This window comes from Pelobates fuscus, chromosome 2, assembly GCF_036172605.1.
Source record: "Pelobates fuscus isolate aPelFus1 chromosome 2, aPelFus1.pri, whole genome shotgun sequence".
NCBI lineage: Eukaryota > Metazoa > Chordata > Amphibia > Anura > Pelobatidae > Pelobates > Pelobates fuscus.
The window spans coordinates 271668704-271691449 of record NC_086318.1 but is presented as its reverse complement, the minus strand read 5'-3'; the positions used below and the strand labels follow the sequence as shown (position 1 = coordinate 271691449).

Here is a 22746-nt window from a genome sequence, read left to right as displayed (position 1 = left end):
GAAGGCCTGACACACCCGCTTTAAGGACACTGACTGCTATTAGCTTGCACTGGAAAACTTTTTTCTTTGTAAAAGCACGCTACAGAGACACCAGATATGAGTGGCAACTGTCAAAGTACACTGGCAGGGGTCTGCAGGGCACACGCTGAAGGCCTGACACACCCGCTTTAAGGACACTGACTGCTATTAGCTTACACTGGATAACTTTTTTTCTTTTTAAAAGCACGCTATAGAGACACCAGATATGAGTGGCAACTGTCAAAGTACACTGGCAGGGGTCTGCAGGGCACACGCTGAAGGCCTGACACACCCGCTTTAAGGACACTGACTGCTATTAGCTTGCACTGGAAAACTTTTTTTCTTTGTAAAAGCACGCTACAGAGACACCAGATATGAGTGGCAACTGTCAATGTACACTGGCAGGGGTCTGCAGGGCACATGCTGAAGGCCTGACACACCCGCATTAGGACACTGACTGCTATTAGCTTACACTGGAAAGCTTTTTTTCTTTGTAAAAGCACGCTATAGAGACACCAGATATGAGTGGCAACTGTCAAAGTACACTGGCAGGGGTCTGCAGGGCACACGCTGATGGCCTGACACACCCGCTTTAAGGACACTGACTGCTATTAGCTTACACTGGAAAACTTTTTTTCTTTGTAAAAGCATGCTACAGAGACACCAGATATGAGTAGCAACTGTCAAAGTACACTGGCAGGGGTCTGCAGGGCACACGCTGAAGGCCTGACACACCCACTTTAAGGACACTGACTGCTATTAGCTTACACTGGAAAACTTTTTTTCTTTGTAAAAGCACGCTACAGAGACACCAGATATGAGTGGCAACTGTCAAAGTACACTAACAGGGGTCTGCAGGGCACACGCTGAAGGCCTGACACACCCGCTTTAAGGACACTGACTGCTATTAGCTTGCACTGGAAAACTTTTTTCTTTGTAAAAGCAGGCTACAGAGACACCAGATATGAGTGGCAACTGTCAAAGTACACTGGCAGGGGTCTGCAGGGCAAACGCTGAAGGCCTGACACACCCGCTTTAAGGACACTGACTGCTATTAGCTTACTGTGGATAACTTTTTTTCTTTTTAAAAGCATGCTATAGAGACACCAGATATGAGTGGCAACTGTCAAAGTACACTGGCAGGGGTCTGCAGGGCACACGCTGAAGGCATGACACACCCGCTTTGAGGACACTGACTGCTATTAGCTTACACTGGAAAACTTTTTTCTTTGTAAAAGCATGCTACAGAGACACCAGATATGAGTGGCAACTGTCAAAGTACACTGGCAGGGGTCTGCAGGGCACACGCTGAAGGCATGACACACCAACTTTAAGGACACTGACTGCTATTAGCTTACACTGGAAAACTTTTTTTCTTTGTAAAAGCACGCTACAGAGACACCAGATATGAGTGGCAACTGTCAAAGTACACTGGCAGGGGTCTGCAGGGCACACGCTGAAGGCCTGACACACCCGCTTTAAGGACACTGACTGCTATTAGCTTGCACTGGAAAACTTTTTTTCTTTGTAAAAGCACGCTACAGAGACACCAGATATGAGTGGCAACTGTCAAAGTACACTGGCAGGGGTCTGCAGGGCACACGCTGAAGGCCTGACACACCCGCTTTAAGGACACTGACTGCTATTAGCTTGCACTTGAAAACGTTTTTCTTTGTAAAAGCAGGCTACAGAGACACCAGATATGAGTGGCAACTGTCAAAGTACACTGGCAGGGGTCTGCAGGGCACACGCTGAAGGCCTGACACACCCGCTTTAAGGACACTGACTGCTATTAGCTTACACTGGAAAACTTTTTTTCTTTGTAAAAGCACGCTATAGAGACACCAGATATGAGTGGCAACTGTCAAAGTACACTGGCAGGGGTCTGCAGGGCACACGCTGAAGGCCTGACACACCCACTTTAAGGACACTGACTGCTATTAGCTTACACTGGAAAACTTTTTTTCTTTGTAAAAGCACGCTACAGAGACACCAGATATGAGTAGCAACTGTCAAAGTACACTGGCAGGGGTCTGCAGGGCACACGCTGAAGGCCTGACACACCCGCTTTAAGGACACTGACTGCTATTAGCTTGCACTGGAAAACTTTTTTTCTTTGTAAAAGCACGCTACAGAGACACCAGATATGAGTGGCAACTGTCAAAGTACACTGGCAGGGGTCTGCAGGGCACACGCTGAAGGCCTGACACACCCGCTTTAAGGACACTGACTGCTATTAGCTTGCACTGGAAAACTTTTTTCTTTGTAAAAGCACGCTACAGAGACACCAGATATGAGTGGCAACTGTCAAAGTACACTGGCAGGGGTCTGCAGGGCACACGCTGAAGGCATTACACACCCGCTTTAAGGACACTGACTGCTATTAGCTTACACTGGAAAACTTTTTTCTTTGTAAAAGCATGCTACAGAGACACCAGATATGAGTGGCAACTGTCAAAGTACACTGGCAGGGGTCTGCAGGGCACACGCTGAAGACCTGACACACCCACTTTAAGGACACTGACTGCTATTAGCTTAAACTGGAAAACTTTTTTTCTTTGTAAAAGCACGCTACAGAGACACCAGATATGAGTGGCAACTGTCAAAGTACACTGGCAGGGGTCTGCAGGGCACACGCTGAAGGCCTGACACACCCGCTTTAAGGACACTGACTGCTATTAGCTTGCACTGGAAAACTTTTTTTCTTTGTAAAAGCATGCTACAGAGACACCAGATATGAGTGGCAACTGTCAAAGTACACTGGCAGGGGTCTGCAGGGCACACGCTGAAGGCCTGACACACCCGCTTTAAGGACACTGACTGCTATTAGCTTACACTGGAAAACTTTTTTCTTTGTAAAAGCACGCTACAGAGACACCAGATATGAGTGGCAACTGTCAAAGTACACTGGCAGGGGTCTGCAGGGCACATGCTGAAGGCCTGACACACCCGCATTAAGGACACTGACTGCTATTAGCTTACACTGGAAAACTTTTTTTCTTTGTAAAAGCACGCCACAGAGACACCAGATATGAGTGGCAACTGTCAAAGTACACTGGCAGGGGTCTGCAGGGCAAACGCTGAAGGCCTGACACACCCACTTTAAGGACACTGACTGCTATTAGCTTGCACTGGAAAACTTTTTTTCTTTGTAAAAGAACGCTACAGAGACACCAGATATGAGTGGCAACTGTCAAAGTACACTGGCAGGGGTCTGCAGGGCACACGCTGAAGGCCTGACAAACCCGCTTTAAGGACACTGACTGCTATTAGCTTGCACTGGAAAACTTTTTTCTTTGTAAAAGCAGGCTACAGAGACACCAGATATGAGTGGCAACTGTCAAAGTACACTGGCAGGGGTCTGCAGGGCACACGCTGAAGGCATGACACACCCGCTTTAAGGACACTGACTGCTGTTAGCTTACACTGGAAAACTTTTTTCTTTGTAAAAGCATGCTACAGAGACACCAGATATGAGTGGCAACTGTCAAAGTGCACTGGCAGGGGTCTGCAGGGCACACGCTGAAGGCCTGACACACCCGCTTTAAGGACACTGACTGCTATTAGCTTACACTGGAAAACATTTTTTCTTTGTAAAAGCATGCTACAGAGACACCAGATATGAGTGGCAACTGTCAAAGTACACTGGCAGGGGTCTGCAGGGCACACGCTGAAGGCCTGACACATCCACTTTAAGGACACTGACTGCTATTAGCTTACACTGGAAAACTTTTTTCTTTGTAAAAGCACGCTACAGAGACACCAGATATGAGTGGCAACTGTCAAAGTACACTGGCAGGGGTCTGCAGGGCACACGCTGAAGGCCTGACACACCCACTTTAAGGACACTGACTGCTATAAGCTTACACTGGAAAACTTTTTTCTTTGTAAAAGCACGCTACAGAGACACCAGATATGAGTGGCAACTGTCAAAGTACACTAGCAGGGGTCTGCAGGGCACACGCTGAAGGCCTGACACACCCGCTTTAAGGACACTGACTGCTATTAGCTTACACTGGAAAACTTTTTTCTTTGTAAAAGCATGCTACAGAGACACCAGATATGAGTGGCAACTGTCAAAGTACACTGGCAGGGGTCTGCAGGGCACATGCTGAAGGCCTGACACACCCACTTTAAGGACACTGACTGCTATTAGCTTACACTGGAAAACTTTTTTTCTTTGTAAAAGCACGCTACAGAGACACCAGATATGAGTGGCAACTGTCAAAGTACACTGGCAGGGGTCTGCAGGGCACACGCTGAAGGCCTGACACACCCGCTTTAAGGACACTGACTGCTATTAGCTTGCACTGGAAAACTTTTTTTCTTTGTAAAAGCACGCTACAGAGACACCAGATATGAGTGGCAACTGTCAAAGTACACTGGCAGGGGTCTGCAGGGCACACGCTGAAGGCCTGACACACCCGCTTTAAGGACACTGACTGCTATTAGCTTACACTGGAAAACTTTTTTCTTTGTAAAAGCATGCTACAGAGACACCAGATATGAGTGGCAACTGTCAAAGTACACTGGCAGGGGTCTGCAGGGCACACGCTGATGGCCTGACACACCCACTTTAAGGACACTGACTGCTATTAGCTTACACTGGAAAACTTTTTTTCTTTGTAAAAGCACGCTACAGAGACACCAGATATGAGAGGCAACTGTCAAAGTACACTGGCAGGGGTCTGCAGGGCACACACTGAAGGCCTGACACACCCGCTTTAAGGACACTGACTGCTATTAGCTTGCACTGGAAAACTTTTTTTCTTTGTAAAAGCACGCTACAGAGACACCAGATATGAGTGGCAACTGTCAAAGTACACTGGCAGGGGTCTGCAGGGCACACGCTGAAGGCCTGACACACCCGCTTTAAGGACACTGACTGCTATTAGCTTACACTGGATAACTTTTTTTCTTTTTAAAAGCACGCTATAGAGACACCAGATATGAGTGGCAACTGTCAAAGTACACTGGCAGGGGTCTGCAGGGCACACGCTGAAGGCCTTACACACCCGCTTTAAGGACACTGACTGCTATTAGCTTACACTGGAAAACTTTTTTTCTTTGTAAAAGCACGCTATAGAAACACCAGATATGAGTGGCAACTGTCAAAGTACACTGGCAGGGGTCTGCAGGGCACACGCTGAAGGCCTGACACACCCACTTTAAGGACACTGACTGCTATTAGCTTACACTGGAAAACTTTTTTTCTTTGTAAAAGCACGCTATAGAGACACCAGATATGAGTGGCAACTGTCAAAGTACACTGGCAGGGGTCTGCAGGGCACACGCTGAAGGCCTGACACACCCGCTTTAGGGACACTGACTGCTATTAGCTTACACCGGAAAACATTTTTTCTTTGTAAAAGCATGCTACAGAGACACCAGATATGAGTGGCAACTGTCAAAGTACACTGGCAGGGGTCTGCAGGGCACACGCTGAAGGCCTGACACACCCACTTTAAGGACACTGACTGCTATTAGCTTACACTGGAAAACTTTTTTCTTTGTAAAAGCACGCTACAGAGACACCAGATATGAGTGGCAACTGTCAAAGTACACTGGCAGGGGTCTGCAGGGCACATGCTGAAGGCCTGACACACCCGCATTAAGGACACTGACTGCTATTAGCTTACACTGGAAAACTTTTTTTCTTTGTAAAAGCACGCTATAGAGACACCAGATATGAGTGCAACTGTCAAAGTACACTGGCAGGGGTCTGCAGGGCACACGCTGAAGGCCTGACACACCCGCTTTAAGGACACTGACTGCTATTAGCTTGCACTGGAAAACTTTTTTCTTTGTAAAAGCACGCTACAGAGACACCAGATATGAGTGGCAACTGTCAAAGTACACTGGCAGGGGTCTGCAGGGCACACGCTGAAGGCCTGACACACCCGCTTTAAGGACACTGACTGCTATTAGCTTGCACTGGAAAACTTTTTTTCTTTGTAAAAGCACGCTACAGAGACACCAGATATGAGTGGCAACTGTCAAAGTACACTGGCAGGGGTCTGCAGGGCACACGCTGAAGGCCTGACACACCCGCTTTAAGGACACTGACTGCTATTAGCTTACACTGGAAAACTTTTTTCTTTGTAAAAGCACGCTACAGAGACACCAGATATGAGTGGCAACTGTCAAAGTACACTGGCAGGGGTCTGCAGGGCACACGCTGAAGGCATGACACACCCGCTTTAAGGACACTGACTGCTATTAGCTTACACTGGAAAACTTTTTTTCTTTGTAAAAGCACGCTACAGAGACACCAGATATGAGTGGCAACTGTCAAAGTACACTGGCAGGGGTCTGCAGGGCACACGCTGAAGGCCTGACACACCCGCTTTAAGGACACTGACTGCTATTAGCTTGCACTGGAAAACTTTTTTTCTTTGTAAAAGCACGCTACAGAGACATCAGATATGAGTGGCAACTGTCAAAGTACACTGGCAGGGGTCTGCAGGGCACACGCTGAAGGCCTGACACACCCGCTTTAAGGACACTGACTGCTATTAGCTTGCACTGGAAAACTTTTTTCTTTGTAAAAGCACGCTACAGAGACACCAGATATGAGTGGCAACTGTCAAAGTACACTGGCAGGGGTCTGCAGGGCACACGCTGAAGGCATGACACACCCGCTTTAACCCCTTAAGGACCAAACTTCTGGAATAAAAGGGAATCATGACGTGTCACACATGTCATGTGTCCTTAAGGGGTTAAGGACACTGACTGCTATTAGCTTACACTGGAAAACTTTTTTCTTTGTAAAAGCATGCTACAGAGACACCAGATATGAGTGGCAACTGTCAAAGTACACTGGCAGGGGTCTGCAGGGCACACGCTGATGGCCTGACACACCCACTTTAAGGACACTGACTGCTATTAGCTTACACTGGAAAACTTTTTTTCTTTGTAAAAGCACGCTACAGAGACACCAGATATGAGTGGCAACTGTCAAAGTACACTGGCAGGGGTCTGCAGGGCACACGCTGAAGGCCTGACAAACCCGCTTTAAGGACACTGACTGCTATTAGCTTGCACTGGAAAACTTTTTTCTTTGTAAAAGCAGGGTACAGAGACACCAGATATGAGTGGCAACTGTCAAAGTACACAGGCAGTGGTCTGCAGGGCATACGCTGAAGGCCTGACACACCCGCTTTAAGGACACTGACTGCTATTAGCTTACACTGGAAAACTTTTTTTCTTTGTAAAAGCACGCTATAGAGACACCAGATATAAGTGGCAACTGTCAAAGTACACTGGCAGGGGTCTGCAGGGCACACGCTGAAGGCCTGACACACCCGCTTTAAGGACACTGACTGCTATTAGCTTACACTGGAAAACTTTTTTCTTTGTAAAAGCACGCTATAGAGACACCAGATATGAGTGGCAACTGTCAAAGTACACTGGCAGGGGTCTGCAGGGCACACGCTGAAGGCATGACACACCCGCTTTAAGGACACTGACTGCTGTTAGCTTACACTGGAAAACTTTTTTCTTTGTAAAAGCATGCTACAGAGACACCAGATATGAGTGGCAACTGTCAAAGTACACTGGCAGGGGTCTGCAGGGCACACGCTGAAGGCCTGACACACCCGCTTTAAGGACACTGACTGCTATTAGCTTGCACTGGAAAACTTTTTTTCTTTGTAAAAGCACGCTACAGAGACACCAGATATGAGTGGCAACTGTCAAAGTACACTGGCAGGGGTCTGCAGGGCACACGCTGAAGGCCTGACACACCCGCTTTAAGGACACTGACTGCTATTAGCTTGCACTGGAAAACTTTTTTCTTTGTAAAAGCACGCTACAGAGACACCAGATATGAGTGGCAACTGTCAAAGTACACTGGCAGGGGTCTGCAGGGCACACGCTGAAGGCCTGACACACCCGCTTTAAGGACACTGACTGCTATTAGCTTGCACTGGAAAACTTTTTTTCTTTGTAAAAGCACGCTACAGAGACACCAGATATGAGTGGCAACTGTCAAAGTACACTGGCAGGGGTCTGCAGGGCACACGCTGAAGGCCTGACACACCCGCTTTAAGGACACTGACTGCTATTAGCTTACACTGGATAACTTTTTTTCTTTTTAAAAGCACGCTATAGAGACACCAGATATGAGTGGCAACTGTCAAAGTACACTGGCAGGGGTCTGCAGGGCACACGCTGAAGGCCTTACACACACCCTTTAAGGACACTGACTGCTATTAGCTTACACTGGAAAACTTTTTTTCTTTGTAAAAGCACGCTATAGAGACACCAGATATGAGTGGCAACTGTCAAAGTACACTGGCAGGGGTCTGCAGGGCACACGCTGAAGGCCTGACACACCCGCTTTAAGGACACTGACTGCTATTAGCTTACACCGGAAAACATTTTTTCTTTGTAAAAGCATGCTACAGAGACACCAGATATGAGTGGCAACTGTCAAAGTACACTGGCAGGGGTCTGCAGGGCACACGCTGAAGGCCTGACACACCCACTTTAAGGACACTGACTGCTATTAGCTTACACTGGAAAACTTTTTTCTTTGTAAAAGCACGCTACAGAGACACCAGATATGAGTGGCAACTGTCAAAGTACACTGGCAGGGGTCTGCAGGGCACACGCTGAAGGCCTGACACACCCACTTTAAGGACACTGACTGCTATAAGCTTACACTGGAAAACGTTTTTCTTTGTAAAAGCACGCTACAGAGACACCAGATATGAGTGGCAACTGTCAAAGTACACTGGCAGGGGTCTGCAGGGCACACGCTGAAGGCATGACACACCCGCTTTAAGGACACTGACTGCTATTAGCTTACACTGGAAAACTTTTTTCTTTGTAAAAGCATGCTACAGAGACACCAGATATGAGTGGCAACTGTCAAAGTACACTGGCAGGGGTCTGCAGGGCACATGCTGAAGGCCTGACACACCCACTTTAAGGACACTGACTGCTATTAGCTTACACTGGAAAACTTTTTTTCTTTGTAAAAGCACGCTACAGAGACACCAGATATGAGTGGCAACTGTCAAAGTACACTGGCAGGGGTCTGCAGGGCACACGCTGAAGGCCTGACACACCCGCTTTAAGGACACTGACTGCTATTAGCTTGCACTGGAAAACTTTTTTTCTTTGTAAAAGCACGCTACAGAGACACCAGATATGAGTGGCAACTGTCAAAGTACACTGGCAGGGGTCTGCAGGGCACACGCTGAAGGCCTGACACACCCGCTTTAAGGACACTGACTGCTATTAGCTTGCACTGGAAAACTTTTTTCTTTGTAAAAGCACGCTACAGAGACACCAGATATGAGTGGCAACTGTCAAAGTACACTGGCAGGGGTCTGCAGGGCACACGCTGATGGCCTGACACACCCACTTTAAGGACACTGACTGCTATTAGCTTACACTGGAAAACTTTTTTTCTTTGTAAAAGCACGCTACAGAGACACCAGATATGAGAGGCAACTGTCAAAGTACACTGGCAGGGGTCTGCAGGGCACACACTGAAGGCCTGACACACCCGCTTTAAGGACACTGACTGCTATTAGCTTGCACTGGAAAACTTTTTTTCTTTGTAAAAGCACGCTACAGAGACACCAGATATGAGTGGCAACTGTCAAAGTACACTGGCAGGGGTCTGCAGGGCACACGCTGAAGGCCTGACACACCCGCTTTAAGGACACTGACTGCTATTAGCTTACACTGGATAACTTTTTTTCTTTTTAAAAGCACGCTATAGAGACACCAGATATGAGTGGCAACTGTCAAAGTACACTGGCAGGGGTCTGCAGGGCACACGCTGAAGGCCTTACACACCCGCTTTAAGGACACTGACTGCTATTAGCTTACACTGGAAAACTTTTTTTCTTTGTAAAAGCACGCTATAGAAACACCAGATATGAGTGGCAACTGTCAAAGTACACTGGCAGGGGTCTGCAGGGCACACGCTGAAGGCCTGACACACCCACTTTAAGGACACTGACTGCTATTAGCTTACACTGGAAAACTTTTTTTCTTTGTAAAAGCACGCTATAGAGACACCAGATATGAGTGGCAACTGTCAAAGTACACTGGCAGGGGTCTGCAGGGCACACGCTGAAGGCCTGACACACCCGCTTTAGGGACACTGACTGCTATTAGCTTACACCGGAAAACATTTTTTCTTTGTAAAAGCATGCTACAGAGACACCAGATATGAGTGGCAACTGTCAAAGTACACTGGCAGGGGTCTGCAGGGCACACGCTGAAGGCCTGACACACCCACTTTAAGGACACTGACTGCTATTAGCTTACACTGGAAAACTTTTTTCTTTGTAAAAGCACGCTACAGAGACACCAGATATGAGTGGCAACTGTCAAAGTACACTGGCAGGGGTCTGCATGGCACATGCTGAAGGCCTGACACACCCGCATTAAGGACACTGACTGCTATTAGCTTACACTGGAAAACTTTTTTTCTTTGTAAAAGCACGCTATAGAGACACCAGATATGAGTGCAACTGTCAAAGTACACTGGCAGGGGTCTGCAGGGCACACGCTGAAGGCCTGACACACCCGCTTTAAGGACACTGACTGCTATTAGCTTGCACTGGAAAACTTTTTTCTTTGTAAAAGCACGCTACAGAGACACCAGATATGAGTGGCAACTGTCAAAGTACACTGGCAGGGGTCTGCAGGGCACACGCTGAAGGCCTGACACACCCGCTTTAAGGACACTGACTGCTATTAGCTTGCACTGGAAAACTTTTTTTCTTTGTAAAAGCACGCTACAGAGACACCAGATATGAGTGGCAACTGTCAAAGTACACTGGCAGGGGTCTGCAGGGCACACGCTGAAGGCCTGACACACCCGCTTTAAGGACACTGACTGCTATTAGCTTACACTGGAAAACTTTTTTCTTTGTAAAAGCACGCTACAGAGACACCAGATATGAGTGGCAACTGTCAAAGTACACTGGCAGGGGTCTGCAGGGCACACGCTGAAGGCATGACACACCCGCTTTAAGGACACTGACTGCTATTAGCTTACACTGGAAAACTTTTTTTCTTTGTAAAAGCACGCTACAGAGACACCAGATATGAGTGGCAACTGTCAAAGTACACTGGCAGGGGTCTGCAGGGCACACGCTGAAGGCCTGACACACCCGCTTTAAGGACACTGACTGCTATTAGCTTGCACTGGAAAACTTTTTTTCTTTGTAAAAGCACGCTACAGAGACATCAGATATGAGTGGCAACTGTCAAAGTACACTGGCAGGGGTCTGCAGGGCACACGCTGAAGGCCTGACACACCCGCTTTAAGGACACTGACTGCTATTAGCTTGCACTGGAAAACTTTTTTCTTTGTAAAAGCACGCTATAGAGACACCAGATATGAGTGGCAACTGTCAAAGTACACTGGCAGGGGTCTGCAGGGCACACGCTGAAGGCCTGACACACCCGCTTTAAGGACACTGACTGCTATTAGCTTACACCGGAAAACATTTTTTCTTTGTAAAAGCATGCTACAGAGACACCAGATATGAGTGGCAACTGTCAAAGTACACTGGCAGGGGTCTGCAGGGCACACGCTGAAGGCCTGACACACCCACTTTAAGGACACTGACTGCTATTAGCTTACACTGGAAAACTTTTTGCTTTGTAAAAGCACGCTACAGAGACACCAGATATGAGTGGCAACTGTCAAAGTACACTGGCAGGGGTCTGCAGGGCACACGCTGAAGGCATGACACACCCGCTTTAAGGACACTGACTGCTATTAGCTTACACTGGAAAACTTTTTTCTTTGTAAAAGCATGCTACAGAGACACCAGATATGAGTGGCAACTGTCAAAGTACACTGGCAGGGGTCTGCAGGGCACATGCTGAAGGCCTGACACACCCACTTTAAGGACACTGACTGCTATTAGCTTACACTGGAAAACTTTTTTTCTTTGTAAAAGCACGCTACAGAGACACCAGATATGAGTGGCAACTGTCAAAGTACACTGGCAGGGGTCTGCAGGGCACACGCTGAAGGCCTGACACACCCGCTTTAAGGACACTGACTGCTATTAGCTTGCACTGGAAAACTTTTTTTCTTTGTAAAAGCACGCTACAGAGACACCAGATATGAGTGGCAACTGTCAAAGTACACTGGCAGGGGTCTGCAGGGCACACGCTGAAGGCCTGACACACCCGCTTTAAGGACACTGACTGCTATTAGCTTGCACTGGAAAACTTTTTTCTTTGTAAAAGCACGCTACAGAGACACCAGATATGAGTGGCAACTGTCAAAGTACACTGGCAGGGGTCTGCAGGGCACACGCTGATGGCCTGACACACCCACTTTAAGGACACTGACTGCTATTAGCTTACACTGGAAAACTTTTTTTCTTTGTAAAAGCACGCTACAGAGACACCAGATATGAGAGGCAACTGTCAAAGTACACTGGCAGGGGTCTGCAGGGCACACACTGAAGGCCTGACACACCCGCTTTAAGGACACTGACTGCTATTAGCTTGCACTGGAAAACTTTTTTTCTTTGTAAAAGCACGCTACAGAGACACCAGATATGAGTGGCAACTGTCAAAGTACACTGGCAGGGGTCTGCAGGGCACACGCTGAAGGCCTGACACACCCGCTTTAAGGACACTGACTGCTATTAGCTTACACTGGATAACTTTTTTTCTTTTTAAAAGCACGCTATAGAGACACCAGATATGAGTGGCAACTGTCAAAGTACACTGGCAGGGGTCTGCAGGGCACACGCTGAAGGCCTTACACACCCGCTTTAAGGACACTGACTGCTATTAGCTTACACTGGAAAACTTTTTTTCTTTGTAAAAGCACGCTATAGAAACACCAGATATGAGTGGCAACTGTCAAAGTACACTGGCAGGGGTCTGCAGGGCACACGCTGAAGGCCTGACACACCCACTTTAGGGACACTGACTGCTATTAGCTTACACCGGAAAACATTTTTTCTTTGTAAAAGCATGCTACAGAGACACCAGATATGAGTGGCAACTGTCAAAGTACACTGGCAGGGGTCTGCAGGGCACACGCTGAAGGCCTGACACACCCACTTTAAGGACACTGACTGCTATTAGCTTACACTGGAAAACTTTTTTCTTTGTAAAAGCACGCTACAGAGACACCAGATATGAGTGGCAACTGTCAAAGTACACTGGCAGGGGTCTGCAGGGCACATGCTGAAGGCCTGACACACCCGCATTAAGGACACTGACTGCTATTAGCTTACACTGGAAAACTTTTTTTCTTTGTAAAAGCACGCTATAGAGACACCAGATATGAGTGCAACTGTCAAAGTACACTGGCAGGGGTCTGCAGGGCACACGCTGAAGGCCTGACACACCCGCTTTAAGGACACTGACTGCTATTAGCTTACACCGGAAAACTTTTTTCTTTGTAAAAGCATGCTACAGAGACACCAGATATGAGTGGCAACTGTCAAAGTACACTGGCAGGGGTCTGCAGGGCACACGCTGAAGGCCTGACACACCCACTTTAAGGACACTGACTGCTATTAGCTTACACTGGAAAACTTTTTTTCTTTGTGAAAGCACGCTACAGAGACACCAGATATGAGTGGCAACTGTCAAAGTACACTGGAAGGGGTCTGCAGGGCACACGCTGAAGGCCTGACACACCCACTTTAAGGACACTGACTGCTATTAGCTTGCACTGGAAAACTTTTTTCTTTGTAAAAGCAGGCTACAGAGACACCACATATGAGTGGCAACTGTCAAAGTACACTGGCAGGGGTCTGCAGGGCATACGCTGAAGGCCTGACACACCCGCTTTAAGGACACTGACTGCTATTAGCTTACACTGGAAAACTTTTTTTCTTTGTAAAAGCACGCTATAGAGACACCAGATATGAGTGGCAACTGTCAAAGTACACTGGCAGGGGTCTGCTGGGCACACGCTGAAGGCCTGACACACCCGCTTTAAGGACACTGACTGCTATTAGCTTACACTGGAAAACTTTTTTCTTTGTAAAAGCACGCTATAGAGACACCAGATATGAGTGGCAACTGTCAAAGTACACTGGCAGGGGTCTGCAGGGCACACGCTGAAGGCATGACACACCCGCTTTAAGGACATTGACTGCTGTTAGCTTGCACTGGAAAACTTTTTTTCTTTGTAAAAGCATGCTACAGAGACACCAGATATGAGTGGCAACTGTCAAAGTACACTGGCAGGGGTCTGCAGGGCACACGCTGAAGGCCTGACACACCCGCTTTAAGGACACTGACTGCTATTAGCTTGCACTGGAAAACTCTTTTTCTTTGTAAAAGCACGCTATAGAGACACCAGATATGAGTGGCAACTGTCAAAGTACACTGGCAGGGGTCTGAAGGGCACACGCTGAAGGCCTGACACACCCGCTTTAAGGACACTGACTGCTATTAGCTTGCACTGGAAAACTTTTTTCTTTGTAAAAGCACGCTACAGAGACACCAGATATGAGTGGCAACTGTCAAAGTACACTGGCAGGGGTCTGCAGGGCACACGCTGAAGGCCTGACACACCCGCTTTAAGGACACTGACTGCTATTAGCTTGCACTGGAAAACTTTTTTTCTTTGTAAAAGCACGCTACAGAGACACCAGATATGAGTGGCAACTGTCAAAGTACACTGGCAGGGGTCTGCAGGGCACACGCTGAAGGCCTGACACACCCGCTTTAAGGACACTGACTGCTATTAGCTTACACTGGAAAACTTTTTTTCTTTGTAAAAGCACGCTACAGAGACACCAGATATGAGTGGCAACTGTCAAAGTACACTGGCAGGGGTCTGCAGGGCACACGCTGAAGGCCTGACACACCCGCTTTAAGGACACTGACTGCTATTAGCTTACACCGGAAAACATTTTTTCTTTGTAAAAGCATGCTACAGAGACACCAGATATGAGTGGCAACTGTCAAAGTACACTGGCAGGGGTCTGCAGGGCACACGCTGAAGGCCTGACACACCCACTTTAAGGACACTGACCTCTATTAGCTTACACTGGAAAACTTTTTTCTTTGTAAAAGCACGCTACAGAGACACCAGATATGAGTGGCAACTGTCAAAGTACACTGGCAGGGGTCTGCAGGGCACACGCTGAAGGCCTGACACACCCACTTTAAGGACACTGACTGCTATAAGCTTACACTGGAAAACGTTTTTCTTTGTAAAAGCACGCTACAGAGACACCAGATATGAGTGGCAACTGTCAAAGTACACTGGCAGGGGTCTGCAGGGCACACGCTGAAGGCATGACACACCCGCTTTAAGGACACTGACTGCTATTAGCTTACACTGGAAAACTTTTTTCTTTGTAAAAGCATGCTACAGAGACACCAGATATGAGTGGCAACTGTCAAAGTACACTGGCAGGGGTCTGCAGGGCACACGCTGAAGGCCTGACACACCCACTTTAAGGACACTGACTGCTATTAGCTTACACTGGAAAACTTTTTTTCTTTGTAAAAGCACGCTACAGAGACACCAGATATGAGTGGCAACTGTCAAAGTACACTGGCAGGGGTCTGCAGGGCACACGCTGAAGGCCTGACACACCCGCTTTAAGGACACTGACTGCTATTAGCTTGCACTGGAAAACTTTTTTTCTTTGTAAAAGCACGCTACAGAGACACCAGATATGAGTGGCAACTGTCAAAGTACACTGGCAGGGGTCTGCAGGGCACACGCTGAAGGCCTGACACACCCGCTTTAAGGACACTGACTGCTATTAGCTTGCACTGGAAAACTTTTTTCTTTGTAAAAGCACGCTACAGAGACACCAGATATGAGTGGCAACTGTCAAAGTACACTGGCAGGGGTCTGCAGGGCACACGCTGATGGCCTGACACACCCACTTTAAGGACACTGACTGCTATTAGCTTACACTGGAAAACTTTTTTTCTTTGTAAAAGCACGCTACAGAGACACCAGATATGAGAGGCAACTGTCAAAGTACACTGGCAGGGGTCTGCAGGGCACACACTGAAGGCCTGACACACCCGCTTTAAGGACACTGACTGCTATTAGCTTGCACTGGAAAACTTTTTTTCTTTGTAAAAGCACGCTACAGAGACACCAGTTATGAGTGGCAACTGTCAAAGTACACTGGCAGGGGTCTGCAGGGCACACGCTGAAGGCCTGACACACCCGCTTTAAGGACACTGACTGCTATTAGCTTACACTGGATAACTTTTTTTCTTTTTAAAAGCACGCTATAGAGACACCAGATATGAGTGGCAACTGTCAAAGTACACTGGCAGGGGTCTGCAGGGCACACGCTGAAGGCCTTACACACCCGCTTTAAGGACACTGACTGCTATTAGCTTACACTGGAAAACTTTTTTTCTTTGTAAAAGCACGCTATAGAAACACCAGATATGAGTGGCAACTGTCAAAGTACACTGGCAGGGGTCTGCAGGGCACACGCTGAAGGCCTGACACACCCACTTTAAGGACACTGACTGCTATTAGCTTACACTGGAAAACTTTTTTTCTTTGTAAAAGCACGCTATAGAGACACCAGATATGAGTGGCAACTGTCAAAGTACACTGGCAGGGGTCTGCAGGGCACACGCTGAAGGCCTGACACACCCGCTTTAGGGACACTGACTGCTATTAGCTTACACCGGAAAACATTTTTTCTTTGTAAAAGCATGCTACAGAGACACCAGATATGAGTGGCAACTGTCAAAGTACACTGGCAGGGGTCTGCAGGGCACACGCTGAAGGCCTGACACACCCACTTTAAGGACACTGACTGCTATTAGCTTACACTGGAAAACTTTTTTCTTTGTAAAAGCACGCTACAGAGACACCAGATATGAGTGGCAACTGTCAAAGTACACTGGCAGGGGTCTGCAGGGCACATGCTGAAGGCCTGACACACCCGCATTAAGGACACTGACTGCTATTAGCTTACACTGGAAAACTTTTTTTCTTTGTAAAAGCACGCTATAGAGACACCAGATATGAGTGCAACTGTCAAAGTACACTGGCAGGGGTCTGCAGGGCACACGCTGAAGGCCTGACACACCCGCTTTAAGGACACTGACTGCTATTAGCTTGCACTGGAAAACTTTTTTCATTGTAAAAGCACGCTACAGAGACACCAGATATGAGTGGCAACTGTCAAAGTACACTGGCAGGGGTCTGCAGGGCACACGCTGAAGGCCTGACACACCCGCTTTAAGGACACTGACTGCTATTAGCTTGCACTGGAAAACTTTTTTTCTTTGTAAAAGCACGCTACAGAGACACCAGATATGAGTGGCAACTGTCAAAGTACACTGGCAGGGGTCTGCAGGGCACACGCTGAAGGCCTGACACACCCGCTTTAAGGACACTGACTGCTATTAGCTTACACTGGAAAACTTTTTTCTTTGTAAAAGCACGCTACAGAGACACCAGATATGAGTGGCAACTGTCAAAGTACACTGGCAGGGGTCTGCAGGGCACACGCTGAAGGCATGACACACCCGCTTTAAGGACACTGACTGCTATTAGCTTACACTGGAAAACTTTTTTTCTTTGTAAAAGCACGCTACAGAGACACCAGATATGAGTGGCAACTGTCAAAGTACACTGGCAGGGGTCTGCAGGGCACACGCTGAAGGCCTGACACACCCGCTTTAAGGACACTGACTGCTATTAGCTTGCACTGGAAAACTTTTTTTCTTTGTAAAAGCACGCTACAGAGACACCAGATATGAGTGGCAACTGTCAAAGTACACTGGCAGGGGTCTGCAGGGCACACGCTGAAGGCCTGACACACCCGCTTTAAGGACACTGACTGCTATTAGCTTGCACTGGAAAACTTTTTTCTTTGTAAAAGCACGCTACAGAGACACCAGATATGAGTGGCAACTGTCAAAGTACACTGGCAGGGGTCTGCAGGGCACACGCTGAAGGCATGACACACCCGCTTTAAGGACACTGACTGCTATTAGCTTACACTGGAAAACTTTTTTCTTTGTAAAAGCATGCTACAGAGACACCAGATATGAGTGGCAACTGTCAAAGTACACTGGCAGGGGTCTGCAGGGCACATGCTGAAGGCCTGACACACCCACTTTAAGGACACTGACTGCTATTAGCTTACACTGGAAAACTTTTTTTCTTTGTAAAAGCACGCTACAGAGACACCAGATATGAGTGGCAACTGTCAAAGTACACTGGCAGGGGTCTGCAGGGCACACGCTGAAGGCCTGACACACCCGCTTTAAGGACACTGACTGCTATTAGCTTGCACTGGAAAACTTTTTTTCTTTGTAAAAGCACGCTACAGAGACACCAGATATGAGTGGCAACTGTCAAAGTACACTGGCAGGGGTCTGCAGGGCACACGCTGAAGGCCTGACACACCCGCTTTAAGGACACTGACTGCTATTAGCTTGCACTGGAAAACTTTTTTCTTTGTAAAAGCACGCTACAGAGACACCAGATATGAGTGGCAACTGTCAAAGTACACTGGCAGGGGTCTGCAGGGCACACGCTGATGGCCTGACACACCCACTTTAAGGACACTGACTGCTATTAGCTTACACTGGAAAACTTTTTTTCTTTGTAAAAGCACGCTACAGAGACACCAGATATGAGAGGCAACTGTCAAAGTACACTGGCAGGGGTCTGCAGGGCACACACTGAAGGCCTGACACACCCGCTTTAAGGACACTGACTGCTATTAGCTTGCACTGGAAAACTTTTTTTCTTTGTAAAAGCACGCTACAGAGACACCAGATATGAGTGGCAACTGTCAAAGTACACTGGCAGGGGTCTGCAGGGCACACGCTGAAGGCATGACACACCCGCTTTAAGGACACTGACTGCTATTAGCTTACACTGGAAAACTTTTTTTCTTTGTAAAAGCACGCTACAGAGACACCAGATATGAGTGGCAACTGTCAAAGTACACTGGCAGGGGTCTGCAGGGCACACGCTGAAGGCCTGACACACCCGCTTTAAGGACACTGACTGCTATTAGCTTGCACTGGAAAACTTTTTTCTTTGTAAAAGCACGCTACAGAGACACCAGATATGAGTGGCAACTGTCAAAGTACACTGGCAGGGGTCTGCAGGGCACACGCTGAAGGCATGACACACCCGCTTTAACCCCTTAAGGACCAAACTTCTGGAATAAAAGGGAATCATGACGTGTCACACATGTCATGTGTCCTTAAGGGGTTAAGGACACTGACTGCTATTAGCTTACACTGGAAAACTTTTTTCTTTGTAAAAGCATGCTACAGAGACACCAGATATGAGTGGCAACTGTCAAAGTACACTGGCAGGGGTCTGCAGGGCACACGCTGAAGGCCTGACACACCCACTTTAAGGACACTGACCTCTATTAGCTTACACTGGAAAACTTTTTTTCTTTGTAAAAGCACGCTACAGAGACACCAGATATGAGTGGCAACTGTCAAAGTACACTGGCAGGGGTCTGCAGGGCACACGCTGAAGGCCTGACAAACCCGCTTTAAGGACACTGACTGCTATTAGCTTGCACTGGAAAACTTTTTTCTTTGTAAAAGCAGGGTACAGAGAAACCAGATATGAGTGGCAACTGTCAAAGTACACAGGCAGTGATCTGCAGGGCATACGCTGAAGGCCTGACACACCCGCTTTAAGGACACTGACTGCTATTAGCTTACACTGGAAAACTTTTTTTCTTTGTAAAAGCACGCTATAGAGACACCAGATATAAGTGGCAACTGTCAAAGTACACTGGCAGGGGTCTGCAGGGCACACGCTGAAGGCCTGACACACCCGCTTTAAGGACACTGACTGCTATTAGCTTACACTGGAAAACTTTTTTCTTTGTAAAAGCACGCTATAGAGACACCAGATATGAGTGGCAACTGTCAAAGTACACTGGCAGGGGTCTGCAGGGCACACGCTGAAGGCATGACACACCCGCTTTAAGGACACTGACTGCTGTTAGCTTACACTTGAAAACTTTTTTCTTTGTAAAAGCATGCTACAGAGACACCAGATATGAGTGGCAACTATCAAAGTACACTGGCAGGGGTCTGCAGGGCACACGCTGAAGGCCTGACACACCCGCTTTAAGGACACTGACTGCTATTAGCTTGCACTGGAAAACTTTTTTTCTTTGTAAAAGCACGCTACAGAGACACCAGATATGAGTGGCAACTGTCAAAGTACACTGGCAGGGGTCTGCAGGGCACACGCTGAAGGCCTGACACACCCGCTTTAAGGACACTGACTGCTATTAGCTTGCACTGGAAAACTTTTTTCTTTGTAAAAGCACGCTACAGAGACACCAGATATGAGTGGCAACTGTCAAAGTACACTGGCAGGGGTCTGCAGGGCACACGCTGAAGGCCTGACACACCCGCTTTAAGGACACTGACTGCTATTAGCTTGCACTGGAAAACTTTTTTTCTTTGTAAAAGCACGCTACAGAGACACCAGATATGAGTGGCAACTGTCAAAGTACACTGGCAGGGGTCTGCAGGGCACACGCTGAAGGCCTGACACACCCGCTTTAAGGACACTGACTGCTATTAGCTTACACTGGATAACTTTTTTTCTTTTTAAAAGCACGCTATAGAGACACCAGATATGAGTGGCAACTGTCAAAGTACACTGGCAGGGGTCTGCAGGGCACACGCTGAAGGCCTTACACACACCCTTTAAGGACACTGACTGCTATTAGCTTACACTGGAAAACTTTTTTTCTTTGTAAAAGCACGCTATAGAGACACCAGATATGAGTGGCAACTGTCAAAGTACACTGGCAGGGGTCTGCAGGGCACACGCTGAAGGCCTGACACACCCGCTTTAAGGACACTGACTGCTATTAGCTTACACCGGAAAACATTTTTTCTTTGTAAAAGCATGCTACAGAGACACCAGATATGAGTGGCAACTGTCAAAGTACACTGGCAGGGGTCTGCAGGGCACACGCTGAAGGCCTGACACACCCACTTTAAGGACACTGACTGCTATTAGCTTACACTGGAAAACTTTTTTCTTTGTAAAAGCACGCTACAGAGACACCAGATATGAGTGGCAACTGTCAAAGTACACTGGCAGGGGTCTGCAGGGCACACGCTGAAGGCCTGACACACCCACTTTAAGGACACTGACTGCTATAAGCTTACACTGGAAAACTTTTTTCTTTGTAAAAGCACGCTACAGAGACACCAGATATGAGTGGCAACTGTCAAAGTACACTGGCAGGGGTCTGCAGGGCACACGCTGAAGGCATGACACACCCGCTTTAAGGACACTGACTGCTATTAGCTTACACTGGAAAACTTTTTTCTTTGTAAAAGCATGCTACAGAGACACCAGATATGAGTGGCAACTGTCAAAGTACACTGGCAGGGGTCTGCAGGGCACATGCTGAAGGCCTGACACACCCACTTTAAGGACACTGACTGCTATTAGCTTACACTGGAAAACTTTTTTTCTTTGTAAAAGCACGCTACAGAGACACCAGATATGAGTGGCAACTGTCAAAGTACACTGGCAGGGGTCTGCAGGGCACACGCTGAAGGCCTGACACACCCGCTTTAAGGACACTGACTGCTATTAGCTTGCACTGGAAAACTTTTTTTCTTTGTAAAAGCACGCTACAGAGACACCAGATATGAGTGGCAACTGTCAAAGTACACTGGCAGGGGTCTGCAGGGCACACGCTGAAGGCCTGACACACCCGCTTTAAGGACACTGACTGCTATTAGCTTGCACTGGAAAACTTTTTTCTTTGTAAAAGCACGCTACAGAGACACCAGATATGAGTGGCAACTGTCAAAGTACACTGGCAGGGGTCTGCAGGGCACACGCTGATGGCCTGACACACCCACTTTAAGGACACTGACTGCTATTAGCTTGCACTGGAAAACTTTTTTCTTTGTAAAAGCACGCTACAGAGACACCAGATATGAGAGGCAACTGTCAAAGTACACTGGCAGGGGTCTGCAGGGCACACACTGAAGGCCTGACACACCCGCTTTAAGGACACTGACTGCTATTAGCTTGCACTGGAAAACTTTTTTCTTTGTAAAAGCACGCTACAGAGACACCAGATATGAGTGGCAACTGTCAAAGTACACTGGCAGGGGTCTGCAGGGCACACGCTGAAGGCCTGACACACCCGCTTTAAGGACACTGACTGCTATTAGCTTACACTGGATAACTTTTTTTCTTTTTAAAAGCACGCTATAGAGACACCAGATATGAGTGGCAACTGTCAAAGTACACTGGCAGGGGTCTGCAGGGCACACGCTGAAGACCTTACACACCCGCTTTAAGGACACTGACTGCTATTAGCTTACACTGGAAAACTTTTTTTCTTTGTAAAAGCACGCTATAGAAACACCAGATATGAGTGGCAACTGTCAAAGTACACTGGCAGGGGTCTGCAGGGCACACGCTGAAGGCCTGACACACCCACTTTAAGGACACTGACTGCTATTAGCTTACACTGGAAAACTTTTTTTCTTTGTAAAAGCACGCTATAGAGACACCAGATATGAGTGGCAACTGTCAAAGTACACTGGCAGGGGTCTGCAGGGCACACGCTGAAGGCCTGACACACCCGCTTTAGGGACACTGACTGCTATTAGCTTACACCGGAAAACATTTTTTCTTTGTAAAAGCATGCTACAGAGACACCAGATATGAGTGGCAACTGTCAAAGTACACTGGCAGGGGTCTGCAGGGCACACGCTGAAGGCCTGACACAC

General features: G+C 47.6%; 1 protein-coding gene across 1 annotated transcript in view; it reads right to left on the bottom strand.

Moving 5' to 3' along the window:
- Positions 1-22746, bottom strand: part of PCNX2 (pecanex 2) — a 3673975-nt gene that overhangs the window by 1405937 nt on the left and 2245292 nt on the right. The window lies entirely within an intron of this gene.